Below are 17,716 nucleotides of genomic sequence, written 5' to 3'. Positions count from 1 at the left end.
CTCCTCTCCCATTTCTCTTTTCTGAGGTGAGAAACTTCCTACTTGACCACGGGGTGGGCATGTGACCCAACCTGGCCAATCAGAATGTTCTCCTAAAATGGAATTCTAGAAAGAAGCTCTTCTTCCACCTGAGCTGTTGGCTACCATGTTCTCTACTCTGAGGAGAAGGCCTTTGTGCATTAAGGGAGAATGAAGTAGACACTCAAAGAGACATAGAGATAAGGGGAGCAGAGGGATGGAGAGTTCTAATCCTAAATCCTTCTGGCTGCTTCTCCCTGCCCTGTCCACAGTGCAAAGAAAGGCCAAGTCCATACAAGGCAGAGGGCGCAATAAGGCAAATGAGTTCATTTGGCAAATCAAACATATTTTTAAAATCTACTTAACATTAAGTGCTCTGGGAAATATAAACTCCTCTGCCCTGCCAGAGCCTGCAACAGAGCAGGAGAGATGGATCTGCAAATAGCCAGCTGTAGTACAAGACAGAAGCACAGGCTATGGTCCAGGTGCAAACCCAGTACTAGGGCACCCCAAGAAAGGGAACATGACTTTGACTGGGGGCGGGGGTTAGATGGGCTTTCATGGAAGGATGTGGGATCTTGAAGGAAGGCCATTCATGGAGGGAAGGGTCAGGAGAGCACAAGGGTGCATTTCTCTGGGAGGAATGGCCCACCTCTGACCCAGCCATGAGGGAGTGCAGGGCAGGTTTGAGGAACAGAAGTTGTCCCCAGGGCTATGGTGATAGATGTGGGAAGGGAGGAATCCAGGTAATGTTGGAAAGGATGGCAGAGCCAGAGAGTGATGTCTGTGGTGGTTTGGGAAAGAGTCAAACAAATGGTCAGATGATAAGTGTTAGTGAAGTTGAGAAGATGAAGGGCACGCATCCCCTCAAGTCTAGTGCCATCTTGATCTTCAGACTTGAAAGCCTCTTTCTGGTTCAAACTCTACCATAGTACTAACCCATAGTGGATGAGCCTGAAACTCTCGGGACCAGACTATCTGGGTGACCTTGGGCAAATTATAAGTCCTGTCCCAAGTCTGTTTCTTCATCTGTAAAATGCAATAAATACTAGTAATATGCAATAAATACTAGTACCTACATTATAGAATTGTCTAGACAACTAAATAACCCCTAAATGTGACCCATAATTTCCATTTTTATTATTTAACCTTTTCTGGTGACCCAAGAAACCATGGTCAAAGGCTGTGTTTCATCAATTCATTCATGGCTCTTTCCTGGACATCTATTAAGTTCAGGGATTTATGCTTGGTGCTATGAAGGACACAAAGATGAGTAGGTCGTGAGCAGCTCACAATCCGTCAGGAGAGGAAAAATGACATCCGCTTATCTATAATAAAAGGAAGGGAAAGAGAAGTCCAATTTAGCAGTAAGAGTACCCTGGGAACTGATATTTGAGCTTAGCCTTGAAACGTGAAGTGTGTATAAGGTTCACTGACTATAGGGAATCAAATCAAGTTGTCTTCTCCTTCCAGTGCCAGACAGGACTGGATGTCCTGTGATGTGACAATGACAAGGCTGTACTGGTCTGCTAGAGCTGCCAAAATGAAGTACCACATTGGGTGGCTTAAGCAACAGAAATTCATTTCCTCGCCATTCTGGAGTTTAGAAGTCCAAAATCAGGGTTGGTTTCTCCTGAGAGCCTCGTGGTTCAGGATGGATGGCCATCTGCATAGGGTCTCCTCTCTGTGTCCTAATCTTCCCTTCTTATGAGGACACCAATCAGGTTAGATCAGGACCCACCCATGTGACCTCATTTTACTTGAATTACCTCTCGAAAGACCCTGTCTCCAAATAAAGTCACATGAGGTCCTGGGGGTTAGGACTTCAACATACGAATTTGGGGTTGGGGGGGACACAATTCAGCCCATAACGAAGGTTGAATGTGGAATGATCAACAGCCTGGTCAAGGCTCACACTGTTTTGTAGCCCACAGGTAAGAGAGACACTCCGTTCCCAGGAAGGTGTGGGGGAGAGGCTGGATGCCATGCCACCCCCGAGGGCACTCCCAGCTGAGGGGAATGAGGTACTGAGTGGCAGCAGCGACACTGTGCCTGGAAGGGGAAGGAGTTCTAGAGGTCTGGATCACAGTTTGTGGGCAAGTGGTGCTCCCTCTGTGGCCTCAGGCCCCTGGTCTACAGAGGGAGGCTCTCCACCCAGGTCACACCCTGGCAGCCCCTGGGCAGCTGGGGGAAGAAGGTGAACATCTGGCCCTGTCCCGAGAACTGGTTCAGTGGGGCGGCCTTGACATCAGCAGAAGTGCTTCAAAGCACCCAGATGATTCTAAGGGGACAGCCAGGACTGAGACCCCCTGGGCAAGAGGATGTTCACGTTCCCTTCCAGCCCCAGGCCATGATTCAACCCTAGACTTGGGATCTGGACCCCTGGCTCACCACATTCTCTGGCCTTGGGAATCTCTGGAAATGCTCTCAGTTCATAAAATGTCCATTTGCGATATTAGAGCTACTCCTTCAATGTGCATAGCCCATGACTGTTTGAGGAAGTAACTGAGTGGGCATTAACTCATTCGGTCCTCATCATGCCCCGTGGGTGGCCAGTGGGCAGGTAGCGCTCTTCCCACGCCCCTTGGTTCCCCTCCAGAGCACTCGCCACCCTCCAGCCTGTCATACCCGTTGGTTTGTTTTTGTCTTCCCCACATAAGAATGTCAACTTCATCAGGGCAGGGATCACTTACTGTCTCTTTCCTTCGCTGCTGGCACATCGCAGGCCCTCGGTAAATATTGGTTGAATGAATTAATGAATCACAGAAGAATAAATAAAAGCCCAGAGAGGTTAGAAGATCTGCCTGAGGTCACGCAGCAAGTAAACAGTAGCTGACCTGCGTCTTCTCTCTGCGTTCTTTCCACCCTGTTTACTCTTGTTCTGGGTTTCCCAGGGTGACTGTGGTGTGAGAGTGGGCCCAGGAGGGCAGATGAGCTAGCTGCCACTAGGAAGAGCTCCTAGAACCCTCGAGATAAAAACACAGGTTCCTTGCCAAGGTGAGGGACAGCAGCTTCTGATGGCCAAAGGCTTAATTTACAGCCTCTCATTTTCATTCTGGGAACAGAAGTTTTCCCTTGTTATTACCTGCAAATGATTTGTGCTAATGCCCTGAATCATGGGGCTTCCCTAAAATGTAGCATCAAAATGAGGAAGCCACCTGGTAATCACGGGGCTGGCTGTCTAGAGACGGTCAAGATCATCAAACTGACCACAGTGCTAGAAGAGGCCTCCGAGCAGTGCAACCTGCCATTTTACGGATGAAAAAGAGGCCCAGAGAAATCAGGTGGCTTATGGGGTGGGGTGTGTTACAGACGCCTAGTTCACGCCCATCACTCTCTTCTTTCCTCGCTCTCCATCACCCAGTGCTCCCAGAGGTGAGATGGGAATTAACCCGGAAACAGGACAGCAGCTCACGGGAAGGGATGCCTGCCTCTACTGGACCTTGTTAACCTTAAAAATAATACTGTCAGGATGCCTGGCTAGCTCAGTGGTTGAGCATCTGCCTTTGGCTCAGGTCATGATCCCAGGGTCCTGAGATTGAGTCCCACATCTGCTCCCCGCAGGGAGCCTGTTTCTCCCTCTGCCTATGTCTCTGCCTCTTTCTGTGTGTCTCTCATAAATAAATAAATTAAATCTTAAAAAAAAAATACTGTAAGCTATTTTACCAGCAAAATAGTTGTATTCAGGAATAGCAGACCAATTGCAACTGGCCACACCCCAAAAAAGTCCAACCCAGAAGCAAGTCAGGAGAAGAGAGAAGAACCGTGTTTTATAGCATGGGGGGGGGGCAGATCATTGAGAGGGGCTGTTACAAACAACAAGCCCATTGGAGGAAACTGGGAGTTCAAAGTGTAGTGTCTTTTCATTGGCTGAGTTGTGACAATCTCTCATTGGCGGGGCTGTTGCCAGGCCAGGAGAAAATCTTCTTTCCTCATGCTGGGGAAGTAAACTACAGGTTTCTTCCTGTTGATTCTACAGCTGAGGACTGTGGTAGGAGACAAGAGCTACCCCTTCTGGCCTCCCCTCTCCATTTCATGCGAGGTTTCCTTTGCTCAGTTGCACAATGGCATATTTGGGCACTGCACAGCCCACATTTATCATGGGAATAGCCACATGAAAAATCACAGTGTGCCCTGTAGATAATTAAGAGCGATGACTTCTAAGTCTTTTGGACTCCACCTCTTGATTGAGAGACAAGGGATTGATTTTGAAATCAATTGCCCTAGGTATGTTTGCTTCCTTTTTTTTTTTTTTTTTTTTTACTGGATTAATTAGTGTGGGTTCGGATTTCTCTGGATTCACAATTCTCTGTGCTTTGTCTCCCCCCCCGCCGAAATTGCATTCTAATCCTAACATGACATTTGTCTGGTTTCCCCAGCAACCATCTCAAAAGCCATAAACTGCAGATTAAGGCTTTGAAGGGAGAAGTGAGAGTTGCACAGTCCTGGCTAGGAGGTAAAATCTCAGGTGCTCAGGAGGCTGGTTTGTAGCAATACCTTCTGCTGACAAAGAAAGGATGACTCAGTGCATTTGAGTATTTTCCATGTGGAAAGAGCAGCTTTTTGTTATTTTTATTTTTTTTTTAATTTTTTTTTTTTTTATGATAGTCACAGAGAGAGAGAGAGAGAAGCAGAGACACAGGCAGAGGGAGAAGCAGGCTCCATGCATCGGGAGCCCGATGTGGGATTCGATCCCGGGTCTCCAGGATCGCACCCTGGGCCAAAGGCAGGCGCCAAATCTCTGCGCCACCCAGGGATCCCTTTTTGTTATTTTTAAATCTCCAAGCACCTAAGAATCCCTAGGGCACATCTGAAACAGGGGTGGTTTGTTGGGTAATTTAATAAGCAATTTTCATTGATTTATAAAATTTTTGTTTAAATATTATGATCTACAGGAAAAAGAACATAGAAGATCACCAGATTTATATCACACCGAATTCCCTTAAAGTCTTTTTTTTTTTTTTAAGTAATCTCTACATGCCACATGGGACACAAACTCACAACCTTGAGATCAAGAGTCACACACACCACCAACTAAACCAGCCAGCTGTCCCTCCCTTCAAATCTTAATCGGTATATGGACATACCTTTTATAGAGTTGTCAGAGTTGGCATGTGCTATTCTCATTCTCTATTTATGGATTCTCTCATGGATAAACACACTCCTGTCTCTTCTACTCTCAATAAACTGCTTTACTTCTGACATTTCTGGTTACCACAAGTGTCTGTGGGGGTGAGTAGGGGTCCCACACCAAGCAATTCTACAACATTCACTAGGTGTCCTATAATTTAACTCAATTCTGACTCTATCTACCAGGAGTTAGCATCAGTTAACCCACAGGTTAAGGACTCTGTCCCCCAAAACTATCTCCCTCTCCCCATCTTCAGTTGCCAATCATAAGTCCAGATTGTTACTTCAGTTTCTAACCAACTGGTATGAATCACAGGTTCCCAAGGTCCCTCCTCAGTTTCAATTAATTTTCTAAAGCTGCTCACAGAATTCAAACAGTTTGCTCACTGGGTTACCTGCTTATTACAAATGATATTAAAAGATAAATGAAAAGCCAGGTGAAGAAATATATGGATGAGGTATAGAAGGGTCCTGAGCACAGAAAATTCTGTCCCCATGGAGTTTGGAGTGTGACACCTTCCTGGCAGGGGATGTATCTTTGTTTACCATCCCAGAAGTTCTCCAAACTCGATTCTTTTGGATTTTAACAGAGACTTTATTATGTAGACATGGTTGATTAAGTCATTGGCCATTGGTGATTGATTCAGCCTCCAGCCCCTCTTCCCTCCCTGGATGGGAAGGGCAATAAAGTTCCAACTCTCCAATCACTAGGCTGGTTCTGGCAATCAGCTTTCCTCTTTGTGTGAACCAGAGACTTTCCAAAAATCATTTCATTAACATACACTCAGGTGTGGTTGAAAGGGGCTTGTTATGAATAATAGGAGAAACCCATTTCCCCGTTACTCTGAAGCTATTTCAAAACCCGAGGACAAAGGCCAACTATTAGAACAAAAGATGCCACTATTGCCCTAATCAGGAAAGTATATGGGTTTGGGGAGCTGTGAGCCAGGAACCACAGATAAAAACCAAAACGCACATATTTCTTATTATAAATCACACTATCACATCCACACATCTCCGTAAATTGCAAAAGCCTGAGTATTTGTGCGCCTTGTGCCTCTGTTATGAAGCACACTTGGTTTGGCCATTCCCCCATCACTTGGTATTGTGGTCATTCCTAGTTTTTACATGTGGGATATCACTTGATAATCTTGTTTGCTGTTACCTACTACCTGTTACCTGTTACCTAGATGCCCATTCCTGGTGTTCCTGTAAACAGAGCTGTCAGTTATTTTACCAGCAAAACAGGTTTATTCAGGAATAGCAGAGGGTTGCAACTCAGGACACGCAAGCTATGGCAAAACCATAGGCAAGTCCAGTGAACAAAGAAGAAAGAACAAAGAGGAAAGGGCAGGGAGTTGAGAAGGACTGTTATTAATAAAAAATTCCACTGGAGGAAACTGGGAGTTGTAAGTGTAGTGGCTCTTCACTGGCCGAGTTGTGACGGTCTCTCATTGGCTGGGCTGTTGCCAGACCAGGAGAAAATCTTCCTTCCTCATGCAGAGAAAATAATGTCCAGGCTTCTTTCTGTGTGGAATGCAAGGTATTGTCTCTTTCTATTGCTTCTGCAACTGATGAGGAGTGGTAGAGGGTGAGAGCTTCCCCTTCTGGCCTTCCGACTCCATTTCAAATGAGATTTCCTTTACCCAGTTTCACTGGTTTGCCCGAGAAATAAATGAAGCCCGTGGTCAGGCAGGTTCTGGACTGGGAGCTGGGGGACCTCTGCTTTTACCCAGGACATGGGCATGTTTCCTCACTCCCCTGGGCTGAGGCTCTATGGGTGTAAAATCCCAGGGAGACTAGAAGGTCTCCAGGTTGTGTCCAGCTCAGCCAAAAGGACGGTCAGGGATTCTGGTCGTGGAAGCCTCCACTGCTCAGGACATGAGCTGACTCATCAGCAGTCACCCCACGGCCTTCTTTGAATCTTCCTCCGCATCAGCAATTCCTGTCTGCCCGTCTTCCAGAATATATCCCAAATCTGACCACTTCTCCCCACTTCCACGGCCACTCCACCATTCCCCACCGCCCTGCCTCCTGGGCTCCCTTGACCTATTCTTCTCAGCCAGCCAGAGAGGTCTATTAAAAACAAAGGTCAGATCAGGTCATTGCCTGTCTTCAAATCCTTCCCTGGCTTTCCATGGTCCTTGAGATGAAGTCCAAACTCCTCACAGTGACCCATGAGACCTCACGAGATCTGATCTCTGCCTGCCTCTGACCTCATCATCCTGTCCACTGTGCCTTCAGCCCCTGCTCAGGTCAACCACATTGGCCTTATGGGCTCTCTGTCCTCCAGGAATGCTCTCCAGCTCCAGTAGCTCCCTGCGCCTCCTTGCTCGTCCTTGTTTAAAAAAAAGGATCAATGGATCCTTCAATGGATCTAATTGGCTTAAGTGATTCATGAGTCACGCTGCATCCCCTCCAGCAAGGAGAGGGGGAACTCTGAGGAGTCATGGAAATAGAAGGTTTCCAAAGGAAAGAGGGTTGGGAAAGGAAATTATTAGCAAAAGAAAAAAAGTATTGTTTTAGGCAAGGCCATTTTCTTGGTGGGGGCAGGGAAGAACAGGGGGGTTTTATCAGGCACATTACCTCATCTTCCTTTGGGGGACAGAGAGGACCCCCAAGACATATTTCCTCACTGGTGCTGACCGGGAAATTCCTGATTGACCAGTGAAGACCACATATCTGGAGGGAAACTGCAATTAGGTTAGGTTTAAGGCTGAGTTTGGTGACTTGGCTTAGCATAAGTGACTCCATCTTGGGCCTGTGTTTTTCTGCCTTCACATCCTTCAGGCTCAGCTCACCTGAAAGGACTTTTCACAGATGGTCTTTCTCTTGTGTTGCCATCCTCTGTGCTAGAGTATCAGCTGTTTCCCCGCCCCCATTGGAAGGTGAGGTCTACAGGGTGGGGCGGGACCCCCACTGACTGCACCCCCCCCCCCACTGCCACCAGCAGAGTGCCTGGCCTGTAGTGAACACTCAGTGGGACTGACTGAATGCATACCCGGAAAGGGGAAGGTTACCCAGAGTCCCTTCACACTTCTGCCTCACTGGGCTTGGCTCAGGTGTCTGACTCCAGTCAACTCTGCGGGGGAGGCTGGTGAAGGGAGGGGCTCGTTCCTGACCCCTCACTGTAGGTGTGTGCAAAGGCATTCTGACGTGGCAGGTGTGCTATGGCTGCTTGGCCTGGGTTAACAGAGAAAGCAGATGGTGGGGTGGAGCCGCGGATGGCAGAAGGCTGCAGACCATCAAATCCCACGTAGGGGGACCTACCCAGAGATGCCAAGTTGCCTTTTGTGTCAGCACATCCCCCTCCCCAGCCCCTACCACTCAGCATCATAATTCTCCCATTTATCTAGCATTTTGTAAACACTGTATTTTCTAAGCCTCATCACAACTATACGGAGGTAAGTGTATTCTCTTCATCCAACCAAAAGAAACTGAGTCTCAGAGGGGTGTTAAAAACTGATCCCGTCTTGCAGGGGAGTCAGGACTGGAACCTGAGACCACTGACTCCTGAGCGCTTGACCCCAAGCACACCCCGGCAAGAGCTTCTGGTAGCATCTGGAAGCGGCTCCGGAGATCTCAGCTCTCAGGGCCTGAGCAGGCTCTCCCCGGGCTGGGCTCCCCTCGGCTCTCCGCGGCCCCTGGTGTGTGGACAGCCCCCCCCCCCCCACACACACACAGGGGAGCTCTTGGAAGCCAAGGATTGTGTCTCATGTCTTTGGTGATGAAGTAGACCCCCCAGAACTGCACTCCTTAGTCTCCGTTACCAAAACCCACCGCGGACTTTGCTATGAAAACACGGTGTGCGGGCAGCCCCGGTAGCTTAGGGGTTTAGCGCCACCTGCAGCCCGGGGTGTGATCCTGGAGACCCGGCCTCGAGTCCCACGTCGGGCTCCCTGCGTGGAGCCTGCTTCCCCCTCTGCCTGTGTCTCTGCCTCTCTCTCTCTGCATCTCTATGAAGAAATAAATAAATAAATAAATAAATAAATAAATAAATAAATAATAAATAGATAATAATAAATAAATAAATAAATAGAAAGAAAGAAAGAAAGAAAGAAAGAAAGAAAGAAGAAAAGAAAGAAAGACAGAAAAGAAAGAAAACACGGTGCGCTCAGTTCCCAGCCAACCTTGGGGGGGGGCGGACACACGTTGTCAAGGCCTGGACCGCATCGCACCAGGAGCCCAGGGCAACACGGCGCCCCATAACCCAACACTTTCTGGAAATAATCTGAAAACAGAATGCAGAAACATTCTCACGGGTGTGTCGCTGACCTTCTGTGTGACTTGGGGCAACTCACCTCTGCTTCCCAGGCCTCGGTTTCCCTGTTTATGAAAGGGGAGGGCTTGGGATTCTCCTTAGTCCCCTCCCTCTTTCAGTACCTGCGGGCTGAGGACCTCCGCGTGCCGGGGTGGGGTGGGGGTGGGGTACAGCAGTGAATCCCGCAGCCTCATTAAGGAGAAGTTCTGATCTCTGCGGCCATCAGGTGACCTGATGACCTGGTGACCCCCAAACCTCCCAATCGGGTTAACGCGATTCCACTTTGAGGACACCCACCTACATCTGGCCTGGGTGTCGCTAAGCTCCCTTCTCCCCTCTGTCCCGGGGTGGGGGTGGGGGGCTGTTGGCCCGAGCGCCCCGGAGGTGCCGGCCCCGGAGCCGCGAGAAGGAGCCCGGCCCGGGCGCCGCGCGAGGGCGCCACGGGGAGGCGCCGCCCCCCAGCGCCCCGCCCCCGGCGCCCCCGGAGCGCCCCCGCGGGCCCGGAGGGCGAGCGCCGCGTGTCCCCAGGATCACCTGCGCGGGGCGGGCGGGGCCGGGGGCGGGGTCCCCGCGGGCGGGGCGGGGCGGGGCGGCCGCCGTGGCGCCGGCGGGCGGGCGGGAGGCGGGCGAGCGGGCGGCGCGGGCGGGCGGCGGCGCGGGGCGGGCGGCTGGCGCGGCAGGTAAGGGGCTCCCGGGGCTGCGCGGAGCGCGGGCGGCCCGGCTCGGGCGCGGGGGCTCGCGGTCCACCTGCCGGCCGCGCTCGGCGGAGAGCCCGGGGCTGGCGGCGGGGGCTCTGGTTGCAGGAAGGGCCCGGGGTGTGCGCGTGACGGCGGCGATCAGAGCCGGTGGGAGAAAGTTGCGCGTCTCCCGTGGGTGCTGCCGAGGGGGCCGCGGAGGGGGCCGCGTAAGGGTGCCCTGGGCGCCAGACAAGCTCGGCGGAGCGCGGAGAAGCGCCCTTAGCACCCACCTGCATTGGGTGATACTGATATTCCGGGCATCCAGAAGGCAGGTCATCCCCTTGTGGCGCCCCCCACCCCATCCCCTTGTCGCGCGCGGGTCGGAGAGCCTGAGACTCCCCCGGAAGAAAGGAGGGGGAGCTGACCTGGCCAGCCAGGAGGTGGAAAGGACCAATGTTTGCTTCATCTGTTTTCATCTGTGAAATGGGTGTGTTGATGCGTGGGCCCAGGCGGGGCCTCTCGGGGAGGATGAGCTGTGATTCTAGGAGCTGGAAACCCACACCAGGGGGAGGAACCCAGGGTCCAGGTTCAGATCAGCAAATTGAGTAGACGCGTTGGAGCAGCTGCAGGTGGCTCCCGAACAAGCTGCTCCAGAGGAAAGGCTCAGGGACGGCTACTATTCTGCGGTCTGGGTACCCTGGTGGGACAGGAGACGGATGTATCACATACTCTGGAGGGACCAAGGAAGTCCTCTAGTCTGGGAGGAGGATCTGGAAGGCTTCTTGGAGGAGATGGGATTGAGTGGAGCTGGGAAAGAAAACACAGTGCTTAAGGGCCAGTGCTCTGGCATTAGTCAACCTGGGCGTTCCAATCCTTGCCTTGCCCCTTAGCCCGGGCTAACTTAGCCTCGGGCAAAAACTTTTGTTCCTCCATGGTTCAGTTTGATGTACTCTCTAAATGAAGTAGTTTCTCTGAAAGATTAAGTCAGATAATCCATACGAAGTACTTAGTACAGTCTGTATAGTGGGCTCTCAACAAACATAAGCTACTAATTTCCACTGGACTGGGTGGAGCTCCTCATGGGCAGGGACAACGTTCGCCATCATCTCCCCAGCACTGGTGTGGGGCCTGGAGTATAGTAGGTCTCACTACATACCTGTTGGATGAATATGAATAAATGATAAATGAGTATGTAGTCAACAAGTAGCCAGTTTAGAGATGGCCAGATCCTAACAGATGGGTATGCATGTAGAAGACTGTGGTCTAGGTGGATGAAACTGTAAACATGAGCCCCAAGTATCAGATCAGGGGTACCACCCTCGTATGGGGAGGAAGGGTAACATGATAAGCATATCCAGAGCTACAGAGGTAGGGAAGGGCCCTCAAAATCCTGGAATCTTGAATCCCAGCAGCCACACTGGAGTAGGTGAAGGAGCTGGAAGCCTAGGTGGGTCAAATACCTTTCTCATGTCCTCTAAGTGGCCATCTCAAAGTTACATGTGTAAGGGGAGGAAGGGGTGACAAGAGACCCCAAAGGATCATGGGTACCTGATGGGAGCAGAAGAGAAAAGGGAAAGGAGCCCCAGAACCCCTTCATGGGGGTGGGGCATCCCTCACCGTGTCCCTGCTGCTCTCCGTGTGGGCTCACAGTGACATGGCCCAAGGGGGCAACACGGTGCCAACGAGCCAATCACTGGGTGTGTGTGGTAACCCAGTGAACGAGGTCGGAGGAGCGTGCCACCCCGTTCAGGGACTCTATCGGAGTGTCCTATCAACAGCCCATCCCTGTGGCTAGCTCCTGCGCTCTTATCCCACCACGGAGTGTGGCCCCTCCAGCCTCAGGCCAGGGGGGAGCCGTGTCTTGGGGGGTTGAGCCATCGTCTAAACAGGGTGAGGGGCCTCCTCTGTTCTGCAGCCCTGGAAAGGCAGTGTTGGGTCGCTCCCACCCTGATGTGACCAGGATGATGTGAGAAGCAGGGGTCTGAGGTGGAGGCGAGGGGTTGGGGAAACACGCCCCCAGGAGACAGGACGCACTGTACCCCCTAAAAGAGCCAGGTTCAGAGTTTCTCCTCACAGCACTTTCCACAATCGTTCATAATTGTTTAATTTGCCACTTGCCCTTGATTAATGGGTGCCTCAGAGACCTGTGGGGCTCCGAAGAGCAAAGCAACATCCACACTGATCCCCATGCTACTGCTTCTGGGATGCAGGATACTGACTGGTGTTTAAGGGCGACAGGGACCCCTCGTTTAGAGGTACCAAGGGCACCCTTTGTTTGGAGGTGCGGAAGCAGGAGGAGATATGCTCAGCCAGGGAGCGTTAGGTGGGGGGCCCTGAGTTTCCTGATCCCAAGGGCTCTGGCTCTACAGCAGGCTCCACTAAACTCTCTGGGAACTGAAGATGCTGCCACATTTGCCTTAATTTCCCGATCTTCCAATAAAAGGGGATGAAAAGTTAGAAAAAGAAAGTCAAAGTGGATGTTAAGTTGCCCAATGAAAGCTTTTAATTAAAAAGGAAACCCTCACACAGGGTGATGAGAAAGAAGGACTGTTATCTCTGTTCACTTTTTTTTTTTTTTAAGATTTTATTTATTTATTCATGAGAGACACAGGCAGAGGGAGAAGCAGGCTCCCTGCAGGGAGCCCGATGTGGGACTCTATCCGGGGTCTCCAGGATCACGCCCTGGGCCAAAGGCAGGTGCTAAACCACTGAGAGCCCTGGGGAGGGGGGGGTCTGTCACTTAATTTTTTTTTTAAGAGGTAAAGAAAAATCATCAGCCCAGGGACCTCTCTAACCTAAGGCTGAACCCTCGCTGTCAGAAGTGCCGGACCAAGATGTGCGCTCCGCAGGCTGGTCCCGCTCTTTTGGGGTCTGGCAGGACGCATCCCTCTGTTTTCCCTGGGGCAGGTTCCTTATGGGAAGGACGGATCCTAGGCAGGAAGAAAGGGGGTGCTGAGCCAAGGCAAGAGCCAGTGGCTGTGGATTCCTGAGCGGGCCGGGGCCAGTGTAGGTAAAGCCGAGGGCTGTGGCCGCAGGGCTGGAACTTCTCCTGTGGTTTGAGCCTCCCCCGGGGCGGGGTGGTGGCTGCAGTTTGGCCTAAGGAAGGAAAGGAGGGTGTGCCAATCTCTAAGACAGAGAGGCCTGTTCTTCAGCCAGCTTAGAGGCCTGTCTGAGGGGCCTCCTGCCGGGGCTGGCCACTCCTGAGCCGTTGGGGCCCGGGGTGGGGGGTTGCCAGGTCCCCCGTAGCTGCTGGGGCCTCGAGGAGGTGGAGCAGGTGGGGTGAGACCCCGAGGCCAGCACACCGGCCCCAGGGCGGCCCCGGGCAGCGGTCAGCAGCAAGCCTAGGCAAGGAGCAAGGACTTGGGCCTGTGCTTTGGGATCTTGTTCAAGGTGTGACACCTCCCTGGGCCTCAGTTTCCTGATGTGATAGGATTCTAGCCACGGCAATCACTTAATAGCTATTAGTCTCCCTTCCCCTCTAGAGAAGCTTGCGTCTTGGGAACTGTTGAGCCCACCCTTCATGCAAACACAGCCTCAGAATTTTTTTTTTTTAAGATTTTATTTATTTCTGAAATAGAGAGAGAGAGAGAGAGAGATACAGGCAGAGGGAGAAGCAGGCTCTATGCAGGGAGCCTGATGTGGGACTGGATCCCAGCCCCAGGATCACGCGCTGGGCTGAAGGCGGCGCTACACTGCTGAGCCACCCCGGCTGCCCAGCCTCAGAATTTTTAAATTCCTCCACAATTCACACCGCATTCCTTCCTTCACTCGTTCACCCCTTCTGCTTCTCCGGGGCTCACACCTGCTCCCAGCCCGCCCTGCAGGATTCACACACAGCCCTCCGTGTGCCTGGCTGCTTGCAGACCTCCCAGCACAGCACAGCACAGCACAGAGGCCTGGCCCTGAAGCTGCCATCTGTTGCTGCACCTGGAGTTACCTCTCCAGGTAACCTTTCGTGCCTTTCTCCAGGTGCCTTTCGTGCACCTTGCTTCCCCGCCACCCTACCTCATCCTATTATCCTGCAACAGATTTCCTCAGGCTACAGCCTGCAGGTCAGGGAGGGAAACGAAGGTTCACTCCTGTTGGCTGGGCACCTGCTGGTGTCTGCAGGGCCTGGAACACCCACAGCATCCCAGGAAGCGAGGGGTAGGATGCCCTTGTTCCTACCGAGGTTCAGAGACAGAAGCAGCTTGCTGGGTGCCACAGAGGTAACCAGGGATGCATTCTGCCTTCCCCGGGCCCCAGGCAATTTTGCCTTCAGAGGCCCCTTCCTCCATAAAAAAATGTTACAAGATGTATCTATGACTGCATTGGTATATTAAAGCATTTTCTCTGGGGCGCCTGGGTGGCTCAGTCGGTTGAGCATCCGCTCTTGGTTTCGTCTCAGGTCCTGATCTCAGGGTCGGGAGATGGAGCCCTTCATGGGGCCCCACACTCAGCAGGTGTTTGCTCGAGATTCTCTCCCTCCCTTTCCGTCTGTCCCTTCCCTGCTTGTGCTTACGCTCTCTCTCCCTCAAAAAAATAAATAGGTCCTTTTTAAAGAAAACATTGTTTTTCCAACCTAAAAGTTCCTCTTTTCTTCTGATCTTGAAAGAAATGAAAACATTTTTCTGGGGCCCTGGGCGCTTTGTCTTCTGCACCCCATGGCAGCGTGGGCCCTGGAGCTTACAGTTAGGCTGGGATTCCAGTGGAAGCTTGTCTCTGTGGGACTCTAACCTCCTCACTGTACTGCTCTTTAGCAATTAAAAAAAGAGCAAGCAAAGAATGGCGGGGGGGGGGGGGGGGGGGTACTGGTTATCTGAAATCTTACCACTTGGAGCAGCATTAATAGTTCTCTCTGGAGGGATCCCTGGATGGCGCAGCGGTTTGGCGCCGGCCTTTGGCCCAGGGCGCGATCCTGGAGACCCCGGATCGAATCCCACATCAGGTTCCCGGTGCATGGAGCCTGCTTCTCCCTCTGCCTGTGTCTCTGCCTCTCTCTCTCTCTCTCTCTCTGACTATCATAAATAAATAAAAATTAAAAAAAAAAATAGTTCTCTCTGGAAAAGGGAACTTGATTTGTTTATCCTCCCACTCCTTGCCTTGGTGTTTTTTGACCTAAACTTTTTAAGGGTCAAGCCCACTGAGTCCTCTTTCTCCAAAACTCTAGGTGCCCCACCTGGGCCTTCTCTACAATCACAGACCCTAAGGAGAACTGGTTTGCCCAGAGGACAAAGAGGATCCATTTATCTTTTAGAAATAGCTCCTAATCCCCAGTATCAGTATCATTGGTCATAATAATAACAATAATTAACACATTTGCATGCCCTGCGTGCAGGGCACTGTGCTAATCCCTCAGCATGCATTGTCTCCTAAAAGCTTCAGTACCCTATGAATAGATACTGTATGATCATCTCCATTTTGCAGATGAAGAAACTGAGGCTTAGGAAGACTATGTGACTTTCAGTGCCAGGATTGGGACTGGGGTCTGCCGGTTGGTTGTCAGAGCATAACCTCATGAAGGCAGGGACTGTTTTCCACTTTCTCCCCATCACCTGGCACAATACCTTGGTACATATGAGCCTTCAATGTGGAATGAATGAATGTTTGACAGATCCCAGAGCCTGACCTCTTAACCTCTCTCTGTCCTGCTCTTGAGGGAAGCTTACTGGCTTTCAGTCCTGCCCCTATGGCAAAACCTGGGCAGCTGCCCCCCGGGGGTGGTCAGGGACAACTCAAAGCTGGGGTGAGGCATTGAATAGAATAGGCAAAGGCCCAGGCATTCACTGTCCCGTCCCACCCCTCCTAGTACCCCCACCCCCAGCCTGTGGAACCCCACTGGGATTCCCACTGGAATCCTCCTGCCCAGGCTGCCACTTAGGAACTCAAAGGTGCAGCCCGACAGTCACAGAGGCAGAGTGGCAGCCAGAGGGGGTGGCCAAGTGTGTCTCTGTGGCTCTCCACCCTGGAGCTCATCTATTCTCTCCTGTTATGACTTTGGCCCTTCCCCAGGGTATATTACCAGAGAGATAGCTGGTACCTCCAGGGGAACTTGAACTCACCGACAAAGTAATTAGACACCTAAGAAGTACTACTATATAAAGAAAGGCAACTATAAAAGAAAGGCAATAAACCAAGTGACACATTACATCTGAAGCAGAATTATGGAAGCAGGGGGACCACAGTTTGAAAGGAAAATGTGATAATTATCTTAAGGCGATAAGAGCAGACATGTGTGAAACAAGAACAAGAAGCCATAGGCGAGAACCAAGTCAAACGTGAGCTATGAAAGTTAGAACATTTAAAATAAAGGACACAATAGATCGTATAAATATCAGGGTGGGTACAGCTGAAGAATTCACTAGTCATGAGTGAAATCGGATTGAGAACTGTCCCCGAAAAGCAGGAAAAGATAGAGGTAACAAAGAAAAAAGAAAAGCTGAGGGAGATGGAAAGTAGGAATCCCAGAAGGAAATGAAAATGACATAAATAAAAGAAATAAAGAACGAAACGATGGAGATTAAATGTTCCAGAATGAAATGTGGATGGTCTCAGATCGAAAGGGCTCCTAGAATAGCCAACAGTAGAAATAAGGAAAAATCTACACTGATACGGGGTGAAATTGAGACAACCAAAAACAGAGGAAGAGCAGGGAGAGAGAGAAGTAGCGTAGTAACAGCCCTTACAAAGGACCAAGAAGCGGATTACCAGTCTACCCTTCCAGGGCTCTTGAAAAAAGAAGTCACAGTGCTATTATGAATTGAAAGAAAACCCTTTCAGTCCAGCATCTTCAAGCCAGCCAAAGTGTCATTCAAACATGAGGTCATAATAAAAATATTCTTGGGCAAATAAAGCTGCAGAAGGTGGAAGACACAGACCCACACTGAAAATCCTCTTGAAGGAAATACTTCAATCATAAAAGAAAGAAATCCAGGAGACGCTGCAAGAATGTAGGGAAGTCGGGCATTTCCCACAAGGCTCAGGGTAAGCCAAGGAAGTGGTACTTGGCATTTTACATAGGAAGGGGTTTATACACCTGATTCTTCAAAGGTATTAAAAAGGCTGGAGAAATCCACAACACTGCAGAACTGGCCAGACTGGGGAGCTGTGTAAGGCACCTGCTGTAATCGGGAAAGTGGGAGGATTGCAAAGCTGCCCTAAACTGTTGAATTTAAGGACACAGTGGCCAGAACTGTGCAGATCCGGGATCTGGAAGCTGATCTGCTATAATCGCGCAGATCCTGGAACTCAGAGCCTGGCTCCAGTGGTAGCGGCACGCTTGCTCATCTCTTAAACCAACAGAGTGCGAGCCTTGGGCTCAGGGGGGTAACTGGCTAGAATTTAATGACATTGATCTGCTTCATCAAATTCATTGATGGCAATTGACATTGTTTTTTTCTATTTTCAGAGGTGGTAGAAAAATTGTGTTTCAAATAAACTGATAAATGTGTCTTTAAAAGATTCTATTCATTCATTTGAGAGAGAAGGAGTGGGCATGAGCGGAGAGGAGGGGCAGAGGGAGACGGAGAAGCGGACTCCTTGATGAGCAGGGAGCCTGACCTAGGGCTCCAACCCAGGACCCTGAGATCATGACCTGAGCTGAAGGCAGATGCTCAACCAACTGAGCCACCCAGGTGCCCCAATATATATA

At 50.8% G+C, this 17,716-nt stretch overlaps 2 protein-coding genes and 1 long non-coding RNA gene across 5 annotated transcripts in view; 2 read left to right on the top strand and 1 right to left on the bottom strand.

Moving 5' to 3' along the window:
* RCAN3 (RCAN family member 3) overlaps window positions 1–5,225 on the top strand; it is a 46,937-nt gene extending 41,712 nt beyond the window's left edge. Inside the window, exon 9 of one of the 2 annotated variants that reach the window (XR_005989401.1) lies at window positions 4,914–5,225. The gene's annotated coding sequence lies outside the window, so the exon portion shown is untranslated. The remainder of the gene's footprint in view (window positions 1–4,913) is intronic. The other variant, XR_005989402.1, reaches the window with a different exon arrangement.
* A 1,154-nt stretch (window positions 5,226–6,379) lies between these two features.
* On the bottom strand, window positions 6,380–9,921 carry LOC121496568. Of its 2 annotated transcripts, XR_005989268.1 has the most exons (3): window positions 9,707–9,921; window positions 9,279–9,379; window positions 6,380–9,104 (listed from the first exon to the last, which is right to left on the bottom strand). It is a non-coding gene; the product is annotated as an uncharacterized LOC121496568 (long non-coding RNA). The 2 variants fall into 2 exon arrangements; XR_005989269.1 differs by lacking the exon at window positions 9,279–9,379.
* A 127-nt stretch (window positions 9,922–10,048) lies between these two features.
* The window catches only part of LOC121496484 (non-compact myelin associated protein), a 42,927-nt gene continuing 35,259 nt past the window's right edge, over window positions 10,049–17,716 (top strand). Inside the window, exon 1 of the mRNA XM_041764825.1 lies at window positions 10,049–10,089. The gene's annotated coding sequence lies outside the window, so the exon portion shown is untranslated. The remainder of the gene's footprint in view (window positions 10,090–17,716) is intronic.

This window comes from Vulpes lagopus, chromosome 8 (assembly GCF_018345385.1).
Source record: "Vulpes lagopus strain Blue_001 chromosome 8, ASM1834538v1, whole genome shotgun sequence".
Taxonomy (NCBI): Eukaryota; Metazoa; Chordata; class Mammalia; order Carnivora; family Canidae; genus Vulpes; species Vulpes lagopus.
The sequence above is the reverse complement of the archived record's forward strand: the minus strand, read 5'-3'. Positions and strand labels throughout refer to the sequence as shown.